Here is a 24,414-nt window from a genome sequence, read left to right on the forward strand (position 1 = left end):
TCAGTTCAATGCAGTTTATAATGGTTCAATGGGCATTGGAGTGCCATAAACTGGCATAGGAGGAATCAGGCACCATATGAAGTCACAGGGGTTGGTGTCAGCAGAGCCTGATATGAAGTTAGTGTGGAATACCTTTTGAACTCCCCTATCAGATTATGGTTGATGACACCTCTGAACTGCGAGGCATCATCTCAGAGCTTTTTAGTAGCTGTCCTGGTTCAACAAAAATTGCAAAGGACCACGCTTTTCTCCAGCAGAGGTGACACTCACAACCTGAACTCACCTGAAGCCCACACTCTTAAAGGGCCCTTGTGAAAATCAGAAAATCTGGGAATGGGTTGGAAATTCTGGAAATGGAACCTGAATGCAATTTTTAAAAGGCTCCAGTGTCATCCTAATGCAATGAAAATCCAGGTCAATAAGTCTATATGAGGTTTAGTGCCACATTTCATTTTATAATGCTTCTGTAAAGTACCATGGAATGATCTATTACACATATAAATCCACTTCATCGTTTTGCCAGTTAAGTAATATTCCTGTCCGTGCTCTCTGCCTTGGTCTTAATTCTAACCCAATCTAATGCCTCCAAACCTGCTGAAAACACAATAAAGACTAGTTCGTATGAGTACTTAGAAAAATGGAAAAGGACATTTAATTACCAGACAAATCATTGCCCACGCAGTAAGAATTATTTCTTTCCAATCCCCCTTGGAGCCCTGTCTAGCTTTCTCTGTGGTATTTTCAGATGTGCTGTTTTTAGATGGCATTTTCTATCACCAGAGAATGACACCTGATCTTCCTTTGTCAGACGCTGACTGTTCATTACCAGCATTTTCTGTTTTAATAACACAATCTTGTCTTGCTACTAGCTACTGAGATGGCTCTTTATTAGAAGCCAGTCAGGAAGCACTAAGACACAGGTTGTGCTCATGGTAGACAAGTTGCTACTACAGTCAGGTCTCAGTTTAATTTGAAATAAATTATTCAGACACCCTCCACAGGAGATCACCCTTCTTACAAATTATGTAGGGTCACAATATGTCATGGGAAACTAAATATTATTGTCTGAAATAATGTGAGACTGTGAAGAATGTTACAATTCAAAATATGGGAGCCTTTACATTGTGCTGGTATTGTGGCCCCTGGGGGTATGGCATTATTTTAGGCCAGTTCTATTTCTTTTCAAATACACACGATTAGCAATGTCAATTATTTAAAATAAAATACTTGCTCACTGTGTGGCTCCGATGTTTATCATTTCTATCATGTGGGAAATTAGTATGTTCCCAGCATCTTTTACATTAGGCTATATGTGCTTTGTTCCCAGGGTACTTTTCTAGCATTTGCTAACATTTCCTGATTAAGCTTTAGGGACCCAGAATTGGGAAGTGGGGAACTCTCATCTTTGCCCTGTCTGACACCCCAATCCAGCCTGAAGACCTTCCAATAACATTCATCTATGGCCCACGATCCACTAACGATCCTAGGCATCAGGTAAATGTATTATTTGCAAGCATTCCCACCTCCACTGCCATTCATTGAGCTGCCACCTTCAGTCCTGACCTTCCTGGATCTGGCGGAAGTTGTGCCACTATCCAGTTAAGCACCTGAGAGGCAATTAATTTGGTGGATGTCTTCCAAAAGAGGCATCATGGTTCCTCACTGGCTCTCCAGCTAACACTCATTGCCTCCTTTAAATTCAGTGGATGAAATAGCTTTAAATCCCATGAGACTTATACATTAAAAAGAAGCAGGGCCATAAAAATATGTACAAGCAAAAAGAATTAATTCAAAAATGAGGGTATATTTATCACTAAAGATATAAAGACAGTAGACAGATTAAAGGGATCACATTGAATATAATAATAATTTGCCTTGTTTTTAAAATCTAGAAACACTCCTGCGTATTAGTGACCGGTATTTAGCTTAATTTTATTCATTCACAGGATGAGGGCATTCTGGCTAAGCCAGCATTTGTTGCCCATCCTTAATTTCACAGAGGGCAGTTATGAGTCAATCGCATTGCTGTGAGTCTGGAGTCACATGTAAGCCAGACGAAGCATGGATGGCAGTTTCCTTCCCGGAAGGATGTGTTTGAATCAAATGGGCTTTTCCAACAATCAACAATGGCTTCATGGTCACCATTTAACTCCTAATTCCAGATTTTTATTTAAATCAAATTGCACCATTTTGCGTGGCAGGATTCGAACCCAGGTACCTAGAACATTACCTGAGTCTCTGGATTAACAGTCCAGTGATAATACCACTAGGCACACTTCTGGATTTGTTTCAGTCTTAACCATAAAAGGGATTATGTCACCCAGTAAGAAAATCTTAAATAATGAGCTTATTATGGAGACACTTCGGCAACACTGCTTCAAATTGCAGTAATTTTGATAAGAACATTTCACTCTGAATAGTTTTAGAATTACAATAAAAATTATAATAGCTCCCTGGCTGCTGCAAGGGTGTTATCACCTTAGCAATACATCCTCTAAGCATTTGAAACAGTATTATCGGAAATGTGACAATTAAAATTCCAAATCTGCAACACTCAACTTTTCAATGGTATCACCAGCACTTACCAGTGAACAGTATGAACCAAGCATCTGAAGTAAGCTGGCTTCAAAGCAAAGCTTAATCTCACTAACCATGGAGATTCTATACCTCTTGTGGTTAGTTGGCTCGCCGAGCTGGTTTGTTGTTCCGCAGACGTTTCATTACCCTGCTGGGTAACATCATCAGTGCAGCCTCCGATGAAGAGCTGTTGTGTTTTCCCACTTGGTTTTTAAACTCTGGGGTCCATTGAGCTGGGTTACCTCATTTTCAGTTTTCCTTTGCAGTGGAGTATATATAGGATCTAGTTCTATGTGTTTGTTGATGGCCTTCTCAGTGGAGAATCAGGCCTCTAGGAATTCCCGTGCTTGTCTCTACTTGGCCTGTCCCAGGATCCTGGTGTTGTCCCAATCAAACTGGTGGTTTTCCTTATCCATGTGGATGGAGATGAGTGAGTATTGGTCATGTCTTTTTGTTGCTGGTTGATGTTCGTGTACTCTTGTGGCTAATTTTCTTCCTGTCTGTCCAAAAATTCTATACTTCTATTCCATATGTAATTACTACTTATTGAAATTAAAGCCACATTTGTATCACTTTCTTGTCCAATTAACAGAGATAGTGCTGAATCTCACAGATTTTAGGCTAAGTGCAAGTCATTTTGAGTTTGGTGGAGTGATTCTCGCCATGAGGTTGAGTGAGTCGGGTTGTCATTTCTTAGCAAACTCACCACATTCATTGTCATTCCCACCAATATGGCATGTATTATGTCCAGTTTCCACCTTATCTTACCATGGGCCGCTCCCCAAACAACATGCCACTCACCAGAGATTGACCAGCACCCATGGCACAGGTGCCACCCTTACAAGGATGTTGTGCTCCTGGACAAGTACTGTCAATGTGGAGCTGTCCCACCAAGGGTATGGCAGACAAGGGGAAATTGGTATCCCACTTTGTGGGCAGGGTCCATGGGTCTTCGTCTGCCTCCAGGACCAGCAATGGAGTTCATGATTCCAAACCATGCCCGCTTGGTTCAATTGCCACCCGTCTAAGGACAGTCCCAGTCCTTGAAGAAATGCCCAGCAGTGTAGGAAGGAGATCAACGTCCTTCTCCACTCTGCCAGCATATATGACACCACCATCTTTTCTCTGATACCTCACATTCATTCTATCTCTCAACTGTTCTGTACCCTCCGCCCACCAAGCCTTATGCTCTACCTCACGCTCACTATTGCCTACTTTAGCTTCACTACTTGCCTTCACCCACCATAACATCACAAACCTTGCACGCCCTCTGCATAGCCTACTCACTCGCGTAGGGTACCTCTCCACTGCACCAAAAGTAATAACTGCGCCATCCATTTTCATCTTCGATAGTACCTGCCTCTGTCTCATTCCAAGTGGAAAACAGTCCCAATAATGCAGAAAAAGACAAGAAGGATGGTGTACTACCCACCATTTGACTCCTCACCCCTTGCAAGGACAGCATCCTGACTCTGACTGCCTGAGTAGGCCTGGATGGGAATGGAAACTGGCCTTGACTTACTGTGCCAGGGAACCCTGAGTGAAGTTTTTGTGTCTATACTAAATGGTACAGAAAGACAGAAGTAATATGAGCCTGGAATTTCTGGCTGAGGAGGCAAAACACAGAAAGCCAAGGCAAGACATTGCAAGGTTGGGCTGCTGGGAGCATCCCTGTGGGCTCAGCGTAAGTGAGCACTATTAAGGTGCGAAGAGCCCAAAGACACAGCCTGGTTCAATCCATAAGCTGTCTGCATGGCCCTGAACAGTCAACGTCCTTGCTGCAGCATTACAATGATGGTTGCCAGTACAGCCTGAGGTGCAGAAGCATCCGGTAGGTGGATTGGAAATTGCTATTAGGGTTCTTAGAGGCTAGCACATGCCCATGGACATGGGGGTGCATATGGTTGGTACTCATGGACCATTCCCTTTTCAATTGACAGGTTTTCATCTTACAGAATGTGCTTACTGTAAAAGTTTACAGCTTTGAGTTTAGTTTCATTTTAATGGTGCAAATGGTAACATTTATGGAGACTGGTGCAAACGTCAGTGGCAAAGCAGGATTTGTAAGCATGTAGCTTGCTACACCAACTCAATTTGAAGCATTTCACTTTATTCACGTTATGACATGAGGGCAGAGTAACAATTCTTGTGCTAAAGTCAAAATGTGTTCTCTCATTGGTGCCCAGTGTCCCCAATGGAGACTATTTGGAGGAAGTGACAACTCATCCCACCAATCACACACTCTGGTTTTCATGTTGGGTTTTTCTAACATCTAGGCTGTTGACCGAGTTTGGTAAGATCACACCCGGACTTTTAGGGAGGTGAGTTGGACCATCATTAAGGATCTTAACAAGTGTTAATCGCCATCAATTGAAACCTTGCTGCTGCCCGGTCAGAATCCCATTACATTAGATGAGCCTTGCAGGATTTCTCTCCCAAACCTGCAACATATCTTTTCAAAGTCCACATCAGTCAGACTGCTGTAGGATTCCGAGATAGTGTTAACTCAATTTAAGCTTTTATTGCAGATGCAAACTAAATTATCAGAATATATAGATTAGATAGTATACATGTTCTGGAGTCATGTCCTAGTCTTTTAAAAGTTCTGTCCTGAAGGCAGACTGAGAAATGGTTTTCAATCATGTAAGAGGCCCTATTTTAGTTAAGCAATGGCAAGCATTCCACTCATTCTTATACTGAATAAGTGGAATTTAGACATTTTTTGAGGTCTGGAAGGGCTCAATACCTTCCCTTCCATTGTGGTTTCAGCAAGCTATCTGTTTTGATTGCAGGTGAGCTGAAGAACAGCTGAAATTCTGTTAGATTTTATCTCAAAACATGTCAGTAATAATTGACACACATCAATAAAATACAGGCCATGGATCCAGACAAAGGAAATAGTTTTCCATTTTGCTTAGTCTGTCAGTATTAACTGAGCAAAGTGTATGCTTATTAATGTCCTGTTCTTCATTTCCTATATCCAAGAATTGTAAAATATTTAATGCAAGTTCGGTGAGAAAAACTCTATTAAACCCACTCGAGTTACAGAATCCGTGAATGGATATTCCTGTATGATATTTCTTCTCAGCACCAACCATTGAATCTAAATTTCAAAGATTATTAAATGGGTGATTTGAGCTATGGGTGGTGTTGGACTTCGTGATTATTGATGGGCACTCATTATGTGCCAATAAAACAAGGAATCAGTGGCATGTATACTCTTAACCCATTTCTTGCATCACCATGGAAAGGTAAAATCAACTCTTGTTACTTCACCTCATCTTCAAAGCTGTGTTCTTAAAATCTCTATAATTATAAGTATGAATTACAATACGCAGCTCATTTTGAATGTGTCAATTTATTCTGAATCAATTGTCTTTTCAAGCACTCTGGTCTTCATATCCATTATCCCATGGAAGAGATAAGCCTTCTTTTGATCTTTCACCTTGCTTGAGAATTTGGGAATATTGCACTTGTACATGGTAATACCGTTTTGTATACAGAAATCAAATAAAATAATGTCCAATGTTTCTGATTGTATGCACATATCATCTGACTCTGAAAAAGATTGAAACGGATTGCCTACTGCTCATGCTCCAAGCAGGGGAAAGTAGGTGTCTTGGATTTAATAAAAAGTGGAATATTGGTTCTTTATCCCTCTTAGATATTTAAAGGCGGCCGATGAGCTTTAGCTATGAAACAGAAATACTAGAATATTCAACATGTGCAGCTTAGAAAATAGGATAAATTGAGCAGTGACAGGTTTGTCACCATTGGTAATCAATAGAATAACTTGCTTCAATCAGACTGCACCATGGAATTATAGAATAGTATGATGTCAAATGAGGTCATTCAGCCCAGTTAGCCCATACTGGCTCTTTTGAAAAGTAAACCTGCTCATTTTGCCCCATTCAGTTTAATGTATTTCCCCGCAATTTTATCACTTTCAAGTATTTGACCGATCCACTCCAAAGGCTACTGTTGACACTATCTACTATGCCATCAGACCATTTGTTCCAAGTTCTTACCAACTGATGTGTAAAAAAGCTTTCCCCATGTTCTTGTGTCAATCATGTAAAAGCCCATGCCTTCAGGTTATAGGCCCTATAGCTATTCAAAACATCCTTATTTGCCCTTTCTAAACCTGTCACGAGTTTAAGCAACTTAATCAGATGTCCTCTTGACTGTCCCTGCCCTATGAACTAGAAACCCAACTCCTACAATCTATCCACATAACTGTAAGCCTTTACACTTAAAACAATCCGATTTTGTACTATTTACAAAGCCTTCACTTCCTTCTTAAAGTGTGCAGCCCAGAATTGAGCTCAATACACCAGGCACTAAATTATTATTTTATACAGGTTTAGCATAACTTTCTGACATTTGTACTCCATGCTCCTACTATAAACTCCTGCACCATATGCTTTATTAACTGTTTTATGTTAACCTCTGTCCTGCCACCTTTAAACTTTGGGCACAAACATCTTCAAGTCTATTTTAGCATATCCTTTAAAATTATACATTTTATTATGTATTGCCTTTCCTTACTCTTCCTACCAAATTGCATTACCTTACAATTTAAATGATGAATTCCATTTGCATTGCATCTACCAATTCTGCCAGTCTGCCTCTTAAAGTCTATCTCTATCCTCCACATTGTTTACTACAAGCTGAATCTTATGTTGTTTTGACTAAGTGTGAGTTGTGACATGTTTTTTGGATGGATTCTCGTCTTGAGGCCAAATGGGATTTCTCATATCTTACTAAACATCTCAAACTACGTACCACAGCCCAATGGCATCACTTACATCCAATTCTATTCACATCTTGTAATGCACTGTTCCAGAACATAATGCCACTCACCAGATATCCACTTAAAGACCAGCCTCCGTGAGCTGGTGCCATTTTTAAACATTTATTGTGCACCGAAACAACCATTGGCAATCCAGCATTGCCCGTCACTGACAAACTAATGGTACTGCATCCAGCAAGCCATGCCACTCACAATATATAGCTATCATGGATGACAGCCCCTCACACATACACCCCATTTTCTCACATTTTATAACTACACAGCTTACCTGTCCTTAGCTCTATTTCATCTAAACAACCTCACTAAGGCACTACTATTCTGTCTCCAATGCTCACAGAGTCCCGTGACAGAAACGTCCACTGTGAGCTGCGATTCTTACTATCATTTGCTAGTCTCTAGAAGTGGAATGCAACTGAACAACGGCTGGGACAATCCATGAGCTGGGTGCCTGTCTCTGAGTGCAGTGTCCTTACAGCAACCTTTCAATGCTAGCTCCCAGTGGGCTCAGCATTGCAGTCTGTGCTACGAAGCAGCCTGCAAGTGGATCAGATAGCTGCCATGATGGTGACGAGGGGTTAGCAAATGTTAGATGCAAATGTCTGTGGGTGAAGGATGAATGCCACTGGTGACCATGGATTGTGCCCTGAGATGCTGTTTTGTTCTGAGCAACATGGGGGTTCCTCACAGCCAACATTGAGCTCATGTCACCAGGTAGCTGCTCTGAGTTGCATGTCAAGAATTCTTGAAGTCTTGCTTGTTTGCTGTGGTTTCAAAATAGAAAGCTTAATATTAATGAGGTACTTTAGAATCATAGAATAATGCAAATAGAGACCATCTGGCCCAGTGAGTCGACACTGACCCTCCAAAGAGCATCCCACCCTATCCCCATTACCTCACATTTACCATAGCTAACCCACTTGGCCTGTACAACCCTGGACACTGTGGGGCAATTTAGCATGACCAATCCACCTAGCCTACACATTTTTGGACCGCAGGAGGAAACCAGAGCACCCAGAGAAAAGCCACGCAGACACGGGGAGAATGTGCAAACTCCACACAGACAGTCAGCCAAGTGGAATCAGACCTCGGTCCCTGGCACTGTGAGGCAGCAGGGTTAGCCACTGAGTCACCATGCCACCAGTGCAGTGATTAGCAAGTTGTAGAGTTAATAGGGCTTTACTAAGCCCTAATCCCACTTAATTGCCTCGGACAAAACTCACCATGTTGCTTGGCAAATACATAAAATATGCAGTGAGTTTCTCCCCACTCTGATGTAGGCCTTGCCAAATTTCTCATCTGATTCTGCCACAAATCTCGTCATAGTCCACATCACACTGGCATCTACAAGATTCTGCCTGCAGAGCTTTCATGTACCCCATGTCCAAACCATTAATACATATCAAAAACAACAGCTCTTGGTAAGAGGTAACAGCGAAAATCCAGCGAAGTACAGGGGTAGCATCTGTTGTCTATCATGGAGACTATCAGGGTGACTGAACATCTTGAAAAGTTTCCGCTGATCAGAGAGAGTCATCGTGGATTTGTAAAGGGTACGTCATGCCTGACAAACTGCATTGAACTTTTTGAAGAGATGACTAAAGTAGCGGAGAGGGGATCATCTGTGGATGTTATTAATATGGATTTGCAGAAGGCATTTTATTAAAGTCTCTCTGAAGAGACCATTAGTTAATATCGAAGACCATGGAATTGAAATCAAATTATTCATCTGGTTCGGAAATTGACTGAGCATCATGAGAGAATAGAGATAAACAGCAGGTGTTCGAAATGGCAGAAAGTGATCACTAAGGATGTGTGTTGGGACCTCAACTATTCAGCACATTTATTAACAAATTAAATGAAAACCACATTTCTAAATTTACCAATGATTGACAGCATCAGTAGTTTAAATCTATATATAACATTACTTACAAATATTCATAGATTAAGTGAATGGGCAAAATGTGGTAATTGGATTCAATTTAGGCAAATGTGAGAACATTCTCTTTTGAACTGAGAGGATAGAATAGAGTTCTTTTGAAAATCTATAAAATGCAAAATCCTAAAGAGATTTGAGGTTCCCACTACATAGAACATTAACACTTCATGAACGGGTACTGAAAATAATCAAGGAAGCTAGTGGAATGCTGTCCTTATTAGATGAGAATTCAAGGTGTTATATTAAACATCATGCTTCATTTACACAAAGCTATGGTTTGACAATGCCTAGAGTACTGTAAACAGCTCTGCATCAAACATGTTAGCAAGATATATTGGCCCAAGCATTAGTTTACAAAATTATTCCTGTAAACACAGATTATACAAACTGGGGTTGTAATCCCTGGAATTTGGTTAAGCAATGACTAGATCAAAGTTCTCAAGGCAGTTCTCAAGCCTCACAGCACCAGGGACCCAGGTTTGATTCCACCCTTGGGTGACTGTCTGTGTGGATGTTATACATTCTCTCTGCCGTGTCCTCTGACTTCGTCAAGCTAGGTGGATTGGCCATGTTAAATTGCTCCGTAGTCTCCAGGGATGTGCAAAATAAATAGATTAGACATGGTAAATGCAGGGTCTTAGGGGGGAAGAGAGTATAATTGGTTGGGGGGAAGGATGCTCTTCAGAAGGTCGGTGCAGACATGATGGGCCAAATGGAAGGATTCTACGACGTATTCTATGATGTATTCTACAATTAAGACGATCAGATAGGACAAATAGCAAGAGACAATAACTGCTGGTTGGGGAGTCAAGGACTATAGTCTAAAAATGAGCCAAAGCTTTCAGGGTGACATTTCAAAACACCAAGAGAAGAAGAAATTTAGAAGTTTCTTCTGCAAACAATTAATGCTATAATTTAAAAATTTTAAATCTATCATTTATATATCTTTGCTTTCCAAAGGAATATAGGGCAAAGCTGGTAATATGGAGTAAGGTCACTGTTTAGCCATGATCTCATTGAACGGTGGAGCAGGTTTAAGGGACTAATTGTGGCTGGGTCAAAATCCTGGAACTCCCTTCCTAATGGCATTATGCAACTACCTATATCAAATGGTCTACTTAAACCAGTTGAAGAAGGCAGCTTACCACTTCCTTCTCAAGGGCATCTAGGAATGGGCAATAAATGCTGGTCCAGCCAGCAATGACGATATCGCATGGATGACTTTTGGTCCTAGTACTGACCCTTAGGAACTTCCTCCTCCATGTTTTCATATGTGTAATAATACTCAAATAGTACCAAATTGCAGTAGACATTATGCTGTACATTGTGTTAACATTAAACCTACATAAAGCCATTGCTCAGGGACTTGCAGACAATGTTAATCTGAGCAAATTCGTATCTCAAGCCTCAAAGGACAGAGGTTTATTCAATTCAATTCCGTTGCTTGATTGAACATTCTTATAATTCTAGATGATTTTGTTCCATGTAACTCATTACTATGGACAATGAGACTATCAAGGCCATGAATTACTTCACAGCTGTAGTCCATACCCCTCAGTTGAACAACTGCCATCAATTCTTGCTGAATGAAGTGTGAAAACATTTCCTCCTCCATTATAAGATGTAACTGTATCCTTTTAAGTACATTGCATTACCTAATGGCCTGGCCAAGATGTGACACAACTCCACAAACCATGGAAACTCTCATCAAGCAAAAATCAGCTTTGGCTTTTGAAGTTGCAGACATCTGGTTGAGAGCCAGCCATCCAATAACCCATGCCTCTCTTGATTCATTCTGCATATTTAGCAACAGAATTCCAGTTGAATTACTTTTCTCAATAGAATTTGAATTTCTTTTATAAATAGCTCCATTGTAAGTAGCTCTGTTATAATTATGTATCAATCTACAGCTTGTAAAGCCAAATGTGATATCCTGGAACAAACAAGAAAACAAACTGTATTGGGTTTGATGCGTAATGAGTCAACTTCAGTAACAGCTGACAGTGTGTTAATACTTAGCTAATTGTGATTGAAATCAACTGTGTGCTGGAAAGGGAAAAGCACAAAATGGCCACTAACACTCTAGATTTTAGGAAAGTTGACTTCAACAGGACAATGAAGATACTCTTCACAGTAAACTGCGAAAATCTTATGATGGTAAGATTGATAGGAGATCAATGGAAAGCATTCAAAAAAGAACTAACCTTGATACAGAACAAATTCATACTACAAAGTGCCAAATGTCTAAATCTCCAAATAAAAGCAGTGACAGACAGCAAAAGAGAAAGAAACAATGTCAAAATTAAAAGAAAATTTAGAAGCCATGCCTCTCTTTTACGGATGACAAAGAATGGAAATGTGTGCATTTGTAGGAGAAGCCAGGTCATACGCAAGAGTAATGTCCAGATCCAAAGCTAGCTCCCTACATGGTCATCCTCACTCCAATGGAGGAAGAGGAATTGGCGTTGGATGGAAACAAAAGTCATTTTATAGCAATTTGTGAATTGGATGTGGAGCCCTGAGGGAGTGAGTGGTCTAATAGATGGATGCAAGATATGCTCTGGATACTGAAGACATTGTATCCATGTGGGTATTACTGTTCACATAGAGCTCCAGGTAGTGACCAGCTACAGAGTAGTGACAGAGGGCTGGAAAATTTCAACTGGTTATGCTCTTATTCAAAAATAAGTAAAGGATTATACTCAGTAAATACAGGCTAGTCAGTTAAATCTCAGTGGTGGGAAAACTTTTAGGAGTAATATATATTGGGGTCCTTGTTAAATAAAGTAATGGATCTGAAAGGCTTAATGTCAGAGACTTTATTGAACACTGCCCAATCTAATTATGTAATCCAGGCTTGGATGGTGGTAAGGTAGAATATGCTAGGATCTCGTGGAGTTCGTACACATATCAACAAGTGTCCTCTTGGTATTAGTAATAATGTTCAATTAACTAATGTAATAATGTAATTAACTAATGTAATGTAATTAACTAATTCAATTAACTAAAGGCTATCATGTAATAAACTACATCTTGTTAAGATGAGCATCTGCTAATGAAGTCACAATAGTGCGATCTTTCACCACAATAAATCATTTTGGTCATTAGATCCAGTCAGAGGAAAAAGAATTGGTGACAGCAGCCTTCAACCACAAATGATCTGTGGTGTTCAGCAATGGGCATTATTACTTAATAGTACAAGATATAACAAAGAAAAATTAACAATGGACCCAGGAGAATAAATTTTCAAAAGAGCAAGTGAGTGTAAATTGTGAAATATTTAACCACTTGAAGATCTACTCACAGTCCATAGATGCAAGCACTGAACAATAAGCAGTAAGAAGATACACATGGTAAGAACGACAAGGGAGAAATAGCTCTCTGCGATAAAGTCTTCACTTCAAGGCTAGCAAGAAAGTACAGAGGAAGCGGAGTGGACTAAAAAAGCAGTTAAAGACCAGCCTCTAGCAATGTCTGGATTCCATTGTGAAACAAGGATCTGTTGGAACATTTCTGATTAGAGATTCTGTTAGGAAACAAATATATTCATGCTCTGTGAATAAAGATAAAAATCTTTGTTGAGTGAAGAAAATAACTTTAAACCAACATTGCTAAAACAGGCTGGGAAGGCTAGAAGTTCAAAACACAGTAGCTAAAGGTTACACTAACCTTGTTGTGAGTGAAGACCATGAGACAAGGCTACAGTGGAGAAACCGAGGACTATAGAAGTATTTTATAATTTTTATGCTTTTACATTGTGAAGCAGCATTAAGGTAACAAAAGGGACAATTTACCCATGCAGAGCCTAAGAGAAGAAGATATTTAGAAGTTGTCTGAGGTTGTGATAAGCTCAAGAAATCCATTCTTTGAACCATTGTTCTGGTGGGAAGAACTTAGAAAGGTCACGGGCCTTAGTTTTACCAGTGCTGTGGAAAAAAAATCAAAATTTCACAAGCACAAGCAGTGACCAGCTATAACAGAAAAATGCTACATCCGTAAAACTAATGGTCACTTCATGGGGATGGTGTTATGGCCAGGATGGGAAGAGCAATTGTCTTACTCTAGTTCTACTACTCTATGGTCACAACATGTCCTTTATTTAGGAAAATCATGTATGACAAGTTGTGGCAGGAGAAATAACACTATCTACAAGGTTAAATATCAGAGCTGGGTCAAATAGAACACAGGACTAGGCATCTTGGAGAAAACTATCATTAAGCTGCACAATTGATTCAAACTTAAGTACTAAATCAGAAGCTGAACAAATACCTATATTATTATATTCAATAGGATCTGCAGTTGATGATTTTGTAAATCATTAAAACATAAAATAAGGTATAGATACTCTTGACAAAGTTTTACAAGCTTTTGAGAATTACTTTAATCTGATGACAAATAAAATTCTTGAAAGAGCAAGATTTAAACAAAGAGTTTGACATCCTGGAAATCCACAAATAATTTCATTAATGATCAGTAGTGGGCAATTGCAACTATGGAGATTTGAAATCAGAATTGATAAGAGTTAGAATTGATGATGGAATTATGGATCATCTTTGTCAGGTTGATTATAGTCAAAATATCATTTAACTTCAAAGAAAGCTCAGATTTTCTGGAAGCAGAAGCCAGGAAGAATCAGAGACAAATTCTGAGTGAAGAAAGACAATCTTATCACAGAAGAGCAACAGAGCATATCCTTGTTACAAGGTATAAAAACACCAAAGACATATGTGACAAGGCAACACAAAAAGTAGGCTCAACAGTCGATACTATGAATCAGTTCCAGCACTGTGGGGGAAAAATCCTCATAAGCACAAGTACAGCGCAGCTATAACAAAAGAATGCTACGTTTCATAGAATCATCGAATCTATCAAACTATAGGTCATTTCATGGGGTGTTGCTTTGACCAGGAAGGAAAAAGTACACAGTCTTTCTCCAGCTCTACTCAACAGGTCACAACATAAATTTAATTATTTTAGTTGGTTCCCAATTTGACAAATCAGATGTTTTCTCTATATTACACTTAAAATAAAAACATCCAATGACCAATTTTCTTTCATAAATGCAAAACTATTGCTTTATTATGAAACAAATTGTTTTCAATGAAGATTCAAAATTGGTCAATACAAAATAAATATTTGAACTGCCTGAATAATCCCAAACACACACACACGCACGCACGCACGCACACACACAAACACAGAAACATATCCAGTAATACTAGGAGAAAGAAATCACATTTCTATGTGCAGAAAATCAATACATATGGCCAATTTGTCTTAGTTCTTAAATGCAAAAAGGATAAGATGTGAGTGTTCAAAAGGCTGTTTGCGTAACCTTCTAGCATGTGTAGATAGTTGTTGATAAACATCGTTGAATGCCTCAAGGATCTTTGCCAATGCAGCTTGCTCAGAAAGAACAATATCAAAATTCTCCCAGATGCTCTTCAAGAAGACAATCTGGGCTCAAATTGGACCAGGGCTAAAATACCACACTGGACTCACAACAAGTGCTTTTTCAAGAACCGGAGAGCTGGGCTGGGAAACTCTTTTCAGGTTATAGACCAACTGAAAAATCCAAACAATCGCTGAGCAGAAACCACAGCCAGGCATTACAAATCCAAGCAGGGGGTCTTTAGTAAACAAGCAGCGACTTGTGACTTTCAAGAAATGCTTTGATGAGGAAAAATTTCATTCTTCTTTTATTCACTTCTCAGTATCAATTCAATCCAAGTATTCACACAAACATTTAACGAAGGATTCTTTTAAGATTGAAAGAATAAAGGAAAGATAAAAAGAATATCCACATAATAGCATAAAATATCACAAATTAATTGATAAGATAAAAGCCCACAACTTTATAAAGGAGTCTTACCAAATAATCAAGGAATATTGTCACCTGATATAACATTATATGGAAGCAGGAGGAACTTGTACAGAGGGTTAACACACATGTTTTAAAAGCAGGAGGAATCTGAATAATATATAAATAGTACTCTTTCACTAAGATTTCAGAAATATTCGGAACCCTCAACTAATACTTCTCTGAAGATATTTTCCCCATTCTGGACGAAGGTAAAAATTTAAATGTTGATGAATATTAGATTCTTAGCTATACTTAACGATTCCTAGATGTTCTTAGATGTTCTTAGATATTCTTGTATAAATAAAATCAAACTAGATATTTAACTATTTAAAGTGTTTGATTTTTAATTTCTTTCAATACAATAGTAAACCGAGTAATCTGTCTCATTTAAGTTATTCTGTTACAACTGAAATAAACTCTATATATGTTCCTTAAATAGGGAATTATATATTCTGGAGCAAGAACTTCCAGACCCTGACAATATTTGGTATGTTTATAGCATAGCTAAGGCTTATTAAAATTAAGCAGGCTACTTAGAGAACGGGAAATTCTCAGACAGCTTCCACCCCTCTGAGATGGTTATGTCATTCTTATAAAAGCAAGGCTAAGCACTTATGGGATTGACTTGCAGTGACCAGAAGTTATCAGGGAAATACTCCAGATGTACATAAATATGATCTACAAGTAAGTTCAGAATACAAAAATGTTAATGTGGTAGAACCACCAGCAGCAGAAAAGATTTTTGTATGTTCCTTGGGGAAAATTAGTGATCTAACTCAATGATGCTTTACAGAACCTGTTTATTTCAATAGATAAGTCATTCATTTTAAGTTTGATACAAGGCCAAAAAGTCACTCTCTTAAAAGATTGAATATCATGGCAGAGGAAGAAGGAGTTACAGTCTAAAGAGAAACTGCATGATCCAGATGGCATAACTCTCAAGATTAAAGCTACAAGCAACTCTGCAACACAAAGGATGTCAGATAATAGAGAATGTATTCATAATCCATAATCAGGAAATCTCATTTTTGAGTCTGCATGCATGTTTTACTCTCAACATCCTTGAAATACAAGGAAGTATTCAATTACTCCGAAGAGACAGACAATTCAAGTTAGCTTATGTCAATTCTATTCAAAGAGAAGTTAGTCAGAGTAGTGGTCCAGTAACAACTGGGTTATTCTATAACCCATAAAGGAGCAATCCATAGAAAATTTCATTGGCCTTCCTGGACTATTGATAGACAGAAACCCGCCAAAAAAAGAATCTCTTGAGATTCTCTATGTTGTTATATAATTGTTTTACACTATCAAGAGGAAGGAAATTTGCAACCAACAGAAATGGGAGAAATGTTTTCCATTCCTATCAGCAATAAACCACCTTCAACTGACAGAAACTGGCAAAGTCTACCAGCAGAAGCAAATACTAACAAGAAGAATGTGCAGTACAACCCACTCTAACTCAAATCATTCAGACAGCAAAACAGTCTGCACAACTAATTGTTATTTTAGATTTGAATTTGACAGGAGAAGATGAGATGGCACAAATTCAAGTAGAAGATTTCAATTCTTCATTTTCCAAAGGAGAATTCTCAATACCAGTGAAGAGAAATAACATGAAGTAAGCAGCAAGCCTTTAGAACCATGACTAAGGATGGTTCACTAGTACAACTATAAGAGAGCAAATGAAGATATCAAACATAACCAACAAGTTTGAGCAAGAGTGTGCATACTTCAGCACAGTTCTAATCAGCAGATTGAGAATAATGATTTGCTTCAGAAAATAAAGATGAACTGTATATGCCTCCATATAGACAACCCAGAATTGGCCTCATCATCATAGAAATGGGTAGAGCTTAGGAAGGCTCTCTGGTTTCAATTTATCGGGATGTTTGCTAGAAATGGCTTTTAGTTGCAGCTTGGATCTCATGTAGTTTGCAGCTTACTAAGGGAAGTTACTCAAAATAAATGATAGTTGGACAAATCTGCTTATCTACTAACTGCTAACTTCACCATTGATCATATGCAAAGTTGGTGATGTTTAATCTGATTTTGAATTTTGTGAGCGAACAGGAATTGGATTGTCTAGTTTGAGGTGAATGGGAGAATTTACAATAGGCTTCACAGCATCTTATTCCAAAATAAATTAATGGCAGATTAGCTGGGAAGGATTGGAAAAGTAACAGGAACGAAGGACTGAGACTTCCGCAGTCAAAAGAAAGTAAATGAAAACTTTTCCTCTGACAATAGCTGGAGCTAGGAAGTTCTCCAGAAGACTGTGGCATACCTGTGGGTGGTCTCTACAGAAGTAAATAATTTTAAGCTTCGTATGTCTTATAACAGAATACTTGGGGGAAGTAAGAAGTAAACTTGAGTGCATGATATACATAGTTATAAAGCAGACTGCTAAGTTAATACTGCTTGTTTTATTCAAGACATTTGCATATGATAAAATTTGTTTGGTTGAAAGAAGTAAATTCTTCTTGTGCAGTTCTATTGGTTAAATTGAGGTGTTTGGATTTCTTTTTAAATATTAAGTCCCTAACAGGATTTTAACACAAGTGCAATGAACACTGAATTGTTTTACTCTATTCCCAATGGGCATAGGTCTATAGCACAGAGGTATTCAAAATAGGACCTCATTTTTCAGTCTTCAGGCTTAACTCTACTATACATATGGCACTTTGAAATATACGTGCTGAACAGAGAGGTCCAGTACAGGTTTAATGAAATGTAAGATACTTTTAAGCAGGCATTAACCAATTACAAATAAAAGATGTGACACTTTCCTTAGAACTCTACACAAAGAATGTTATTTATAGGAGTGGGGTGACATGACTCTTATAAATTAGAAAATATATTGTCATGTTTTTAATGATAACATTTTTACAATTTCTGTTCAGGTGTATTCTCATTTATTAGACTAGAAATTTAGGTTATGGTTTGAGCATTAAAATGAAATGCTGTTTCCAGGTCTTCTCACTCTTTCCTTGTAGAGGAGTATGAAGTACTGGAAGGTTAATTAGTAGTCTAGCAGATAGCAATCTGAATATTCTACAGGCAGAATTATACTTACACCAGCCCATGGGCTGCTTTGTTCTTTACAGTGTAGGGATTTTACAAGTTCCCACCATCAATAAGATGAGTGAGATTATCACACACGCTGGAATTGTGTATCCTAAAGGATGTCAACCCACAATTCAGAGTTGGGTGGCTAGCCTCCACTTACCTATACATTTTGGAGAAATGTCCAAACATTGCACCTCCTGACACACTAGTGAAAGTACTTCTGTGAATCCAAAGTGGGCTACCACGTAATGTGGTGGGGATTTATATTTAAGTCATAATATACATGGTACTATAGCTCACTTTGAAGAGCTCCATACTATCCCTGTTCAGGATTCCCCAGGTCCAGTCAGTTCTTCTCTGTTCCCAGTTCAAGGCTAACATCTCTCCAGCTTCAAGATTCCTAATCCTTTGCTGCATATGGAACAATTGTCATTCTTACATTGGGAATTACTGATCAATGCATGTTTCTATGTCACTTTTAGGTTTTTTTCAATGTGGATCCTCACTCAACCGTATGGTAACTTTAAGGATTTTGGTTAGGCAAAAGAATTATTTGGGCACTTCTGGTTCATATGCAGGGTCATATATCTAACAAATAACTATCCCTCACCTGAAATCACATTAACAAACTACACATTTACTGTCTCATTATTGTTTCTGGAACTTTGCTGTGCACAAAATGAGAGATCACAATTCAAAGATATTGGTTATAAATTGGTTATTGGTATAAACTGGTAAACTCCATTGGTTATAAATTATAAAATATATTTTGGAGTACCCTTGATGTTGTGAAAGATGCTATTAACATGGAATTTCTTTCTCTTTTTGCCAAATAAACTAAGCCTAGTTTCTGTTCAGCATGTATTATATAGTGGTTGTGTAAAATGGTTGAAAATTTAGTTAAGGTTCAGCTGAATAGCTTAATACAATAGTACTGGGAATGGAGGTTTGCTCATGAACCACATACTTTGTGACCAGGCAGACTGGGCCATCCAATGGTGTGCTAAAATACTAAAAGCAAAGGGAAGAAAATTCCCTCCGTAACCCCTACTCCTATCTGCAAGAACAAAGAAAAACTAGTGAATGGATTTTCTCTCTCAATCAATAATACATCCTAAAACTGCCCATACGACAGAAATGCAAAATGGCCCAGGGATTCCTCCAGTCACAATCTATACATTTTGAATACTTCAATCTGCATCCAATTACCCCTCTTGTTCAGAGGAGAGGAAATTCATCATTTCTTGTATATTTGTGTACATGAGATCTATGAATTCTGATATGCTTTACTGACAGATGACTGCCTTTGGCATGGTAAAACAGACTTTCCTAATCAATTCAGTGACAAAGTTCCAAAGAGACTCTTTTAACAGATCATTTAACTTGATTTTACTTAAAACAATCTCTACTCAAAGCAGCTGTTTCATCAGAACAAAGGGTCATGAAGTTTATTTTTGAGTTAGAAAGGTTTCTCTGGGGCGCAACAATGGGTGATTAGCCATATGTTTCTTACCACAGGAGAATTGTGAAAATGTTCACTTTGAGAAGTGTTTATCCTTTTGAGAAACATTTATTCTCATGCCAAATGTGGTGAACATAATTAAAAATCTTCGGTCTGATCTGATGTTGGATGGTTAATTGCTCCTAAATAAATATGCTAAGCAAATTGTTCACTTCAATAAATAAATCAAAAACATATTTTATCTATATATCACCTGTTCCTCCATTCATTTTGTTGACTTGATGTTTTAGCTGTGAACATTTTTCATTTCATGCTTATGTATGCATTCCTGTCTTCTAATGCTGATAGTTTAAGTCACAGCCATATTCTGCTTTAAGTGCTGGTATGATCATGTATTGAACAGTGACTGTAAGAATCTTGGCAGATAAGAGTAACAATTTCACAAGAATGGATATTAACAATTCTACTCCATTTTTAAAGCTTACAGCTCCAAATGACTGTTGTACTAAAAGGTAAAACCTTGTAACATTTCCTTTATGTTTCAAACTTATTAATATTGCAAGCAGGGGAAAAAATTTCACCTTCCAAGGTAAAACTGAACCTTTCTATGTGGATACACATCAGTTCTTAACTATCTTCATGTTTCATATGCCAGCACCTTTCTCTCTTTCTGACTTGTGTGGTGGTTCTGGTCAAGTGTGTCTAAATACACCAACAACACATAATACTGGAAACATTTAGTATGTCAGGATAGTCAATTTCATGTGTCATGTACACTCCTTCACTATGTAAGATCAACTTTGATTTGCCACAGACGTAAACTTATTGGGACCACAGATGTTTTAGGCTGTAGCACCTTGACAACCACTTATCGAGTCATCTCCTACTATGGAACAAAAGCCGATTATAAAAGTTGTCTGAAGGACCAGTTGAAGAAGGTAGCATTTTCCTGTGATTGATTCTCTACCATAAGCAGCGATGATAGATCTCCTCAGCCTTTTCTACGTAGTCGTGCTTTGGTCTATAGACATCTGAGTCATGCAGGGGCAAGTGAGGCAGGTCGAATTTGAGTCTAAACATTGCTCCCACTCGTGATTTCTTAGACCTCACGTTGAACATGTTTAATGTTTGGTTTAGTACATTTCCCCTTCATGACACTCCCTCAATGATAATGATATCATTCTTGACATAAGGGGACCAAAACTGCACACAACACTGCAGGTGCACCGTCACCAAGTTTCTATGCAATTGAAGCTAGACTTCACTGCTCCTGTACAAAAACAGAAGTTGCTGGAAAAGCTCCACAGTTCTGGCAGCATCTGTGAGGAAAAAATAAGAGTTAATGTTTTGAGTCTGGTGACCCTTCCTTAGAACGGTCTAACTCTGATTTTTTTCTTCACATATGCTGCCAGACCTGCGGAGCTTTTCCAGCAATTTCTGTTTTTGTTCCTGATTCACGGCATCCACAGTTCTTTCGGTTTTTATTCACTACTCCTGTAATCTAATCCCCTGGTGATAAAGCATAGCATTCCACTGGCCTTCTTAATTGTTTGCTGCACCTGGATGTTAGCCTTCAGTGATTTATCAACAAGAACACCTTTGTACATCTACACTTTTCAACATCTTACCATTTAAGAAATATTCCGCACGTTTGTTCCTGTTATCGAACGGATAAACTCATATTTTGCCATATTATATTCCACCTGGCATGTTCTTGCCCAAGCTGCTAAGCCTGTTCAAATGCTCATAAAGTGACTTTACATCTTCCTCACAGCACACATTCCCACCTGGCTTTGTATTATTCACAAATTTGGAAATATTACATTCGGTCCATGTCAAAATCATTGATACATTTTGTGAAATTTGTGCCCCAAATATTGATATTGGCAGTACCCCACTAGCCACAGTCTGCTAACTCAAAAATGACCCGTTTTTTCCTCCTCTCTGTTTTCTGTCTGTTAGCCAGTTATTAATTCAGGCCAGTGCATTACCTCTCATCCCATGTTCGTTATTAACCATCTTCCTGTGGGGATCTTTACCAAAAATATAAGTATACTATATTCATCGGCTCTCCTTTATCAATTTTGTCAGTTACATCTTCAAAAAACACCAATAAATTGATCAAACACAATTTCCCATTTGCAAATCTATGTTGGCTACGCCCAGTAAAATCATTATTAACTTTATCCAATCCTTTATAACAGATTTGAGCATTTTCCCTCTGTGCCTCACTGCTGACTTTTTCTGGCCCTGTGGATTACCAACTTGGCTGAGCCACCTCCAATAGTATTATTAGGAGCTGTGGAGCAATTTAGAGACACTCACTGGAAATGATTTATTTTTGGAGGGCAAGACAGAATTAGATCAGCACCCTTCTTCCAGGAGTTCTGTAATAAACATGGGCCACTCCTAGCACTCAGAATAGTGGAACAGGATATGATCAATAATGGTCAGTCCTCCTTGGTTTATATATGCAAATACAAATAAAAGACAACAGGCCAAATTTTCACAAGAGTTCCATAGAGTGCTCCCCACCTTCCCCCCTTGCTCACCTTCAGCATTCAGACATGCCCATTTGGTTGAAAGACGTGCAGTACATTTGCTACATAAAACCCTGCCAAACACTGATGTTATGAGATTAATGTAGCACAGTGCCTTACAGTAACATGTCAACCCCCTTAACTGCTGAATGCTGGCAAACACAATGAGCTTCCTGGTTTTGTCTGAGCTAAAAGGCAAGCCGAGGTAAGGCTGTAAGTATCCAACTAATGTAAAATGTCTGAGTGCTAAGAAGGCAAGATAAGAATCGTAAGACATGCCCTGTTCCATTGCATAAGATGGTTGCCTGTCCCTGTGTGCATTGTGGGGTGTAGCAGCATTGCAAGGTCGGGTGTCAGGTACCTTCTAAGTAGAAGTGCTGAATTATGATTTAAATTAATCTGAGATACGCTATGGAGATGGGGTGAGGCTGGTGCTTTGCCTATGTAAGCCTCCAGAGTTAGACAATACAGACAGATGCTGCCATGTAGTGTGCTGTGAGGTGTTAGGTCATTGTTGGCCAAGATAGTTGCCCTGAAAAGATGCCAGCAAGCTGCAGCTGCTAGGCAATTGCTCTGAATTTCAAATTGGGATTTGGCACTGTCTTGATTCTCTTTGGTGCCTGGGAAAATAACTACCGCCATATAAAGGAAGTGAGGTTACATCATAATAAGATGTTAGTACATGCATGTATAAGACCCTCACCAGGTCCTTGTGAGATTCTCATCTTGTGTTTGAAATGTTAAGAAGGAAAATCAGACTTTTTTTTTGCTCGACATTAAGAATCTATTCTTTTCATGGACACCGTATTTTCCCAACTCTCTCAGAAGCGGGGAAAAGTTCCCACCCTATATGGGCAGCACGGTGGCTCAGTGGTTAACACTGCTGCCTCACGGTGCCAGGGTGTTGAGTTCAATTCCAGCCTTGTGTGACTGTCTGTGCGGAATTTGTACATTCTCCCTATGGCTGCATAGGTTTTCTCTGGATGCTCCAGTTTCCTTCTACAGTCCAAAGATGTGCAGGTTAGGTGGATTGGCTGTGCTTAAGTTGTCCATAGTGTGTAGGCGAGGTGGATTAACCAAGATAAATGTGGGGTTATGGGATAGGATGGTGGGCTGGGTCTGAGTGGGATGCTCTTTGCAGGGTCAGTGCAGACTTGATAGGCTGAATGCCTCTTTCCACACTGTAAGGGATTCTATATTGTTGCAGTTGAGCACTGCTATTTAACTTCACTGCAGCAAGCTCTGCCTTTCAAATTGTTGCAGGTTGCCAAGATTTTTTTTTAAATTGTTGATTCAAACTGATTTATTTCGGGAGATTCAGAGAGAGATATGAGTACTTTGGACTGAAATTATTCCCTACAGGCTTCCCTTCTCCTTTAATGTTCTAAGCATTAAATAATATGACAGGGAATGCCAACAAGTTAGAGGGCAGGTAATAAATTTTCTGCAATTCTTTGTTCAGAAACAACCAACGAACTCTACACAAAACTGAGAGTCTGGGAATTACTACGTTACAAACTCCCAATCTGGGAAGCTTTGCAGCATGCTGCATTACTTTAAATCAAGTTTCATCAATGGTATTATGACCAATGAAAACACACCTGCCATTTCCTTTATGACCTTCACTGAAATATAAGCCTTATTACACATGAATTACAAAAAAATCATGCACATTGAAAATATTGCCAGATGTGTCGCAGCAACATTAAGAATGTAATCCAATTTCAGGGTTCAGGGACAAGTCCTTGAGTCTCAGGACTTATTTCTTTAAATAATAATTTCTTTGAATGACATTTGGATTTGTGGAGTAGCTGTAAAAGACCCAAGTTATTCTCTGAATAATTTAAATAATTGTCTCAAAGAATTCAATAATTTGATCTATCACATCTGCTCCAAATCCACAGAAAGAGGAGCTGCCTTTAACAGTATCAATCGCGAAATCAATCAAGCAAAACTGCAGGCAATGTGGACAAAGAGGAGACCCTTCAATGGCTTAAGTCTTAACTGACACATATAAAGATGGCAGAGACAGCTTGAGGACATCAGAAAGTGTCTCCTGCTCAGTTATCTTCAACAGTTTCATTATTGATCTTCTGTCCTACACAACACTAGGATTAGTGTTTATTTCCTGATGGTGACAATATTCAGCACCATTCA

Source organism: Rhincodon typus, chromosome 30 (assembly GCF_021869965.1).
Source record: "Rhincodon typus isolate 14 chromosome 30, sRhiTyp1.1, whole genome shotgun sequence".
In the NCBI taxonomy this organism is placed as follows: domain Eukaryota; kingdom Metazoa; phylum Chordata; class Chondrichthyes; order Orectolobiformes; family Rhincodontidae; genus Rhincodon; species Rhincodon typus.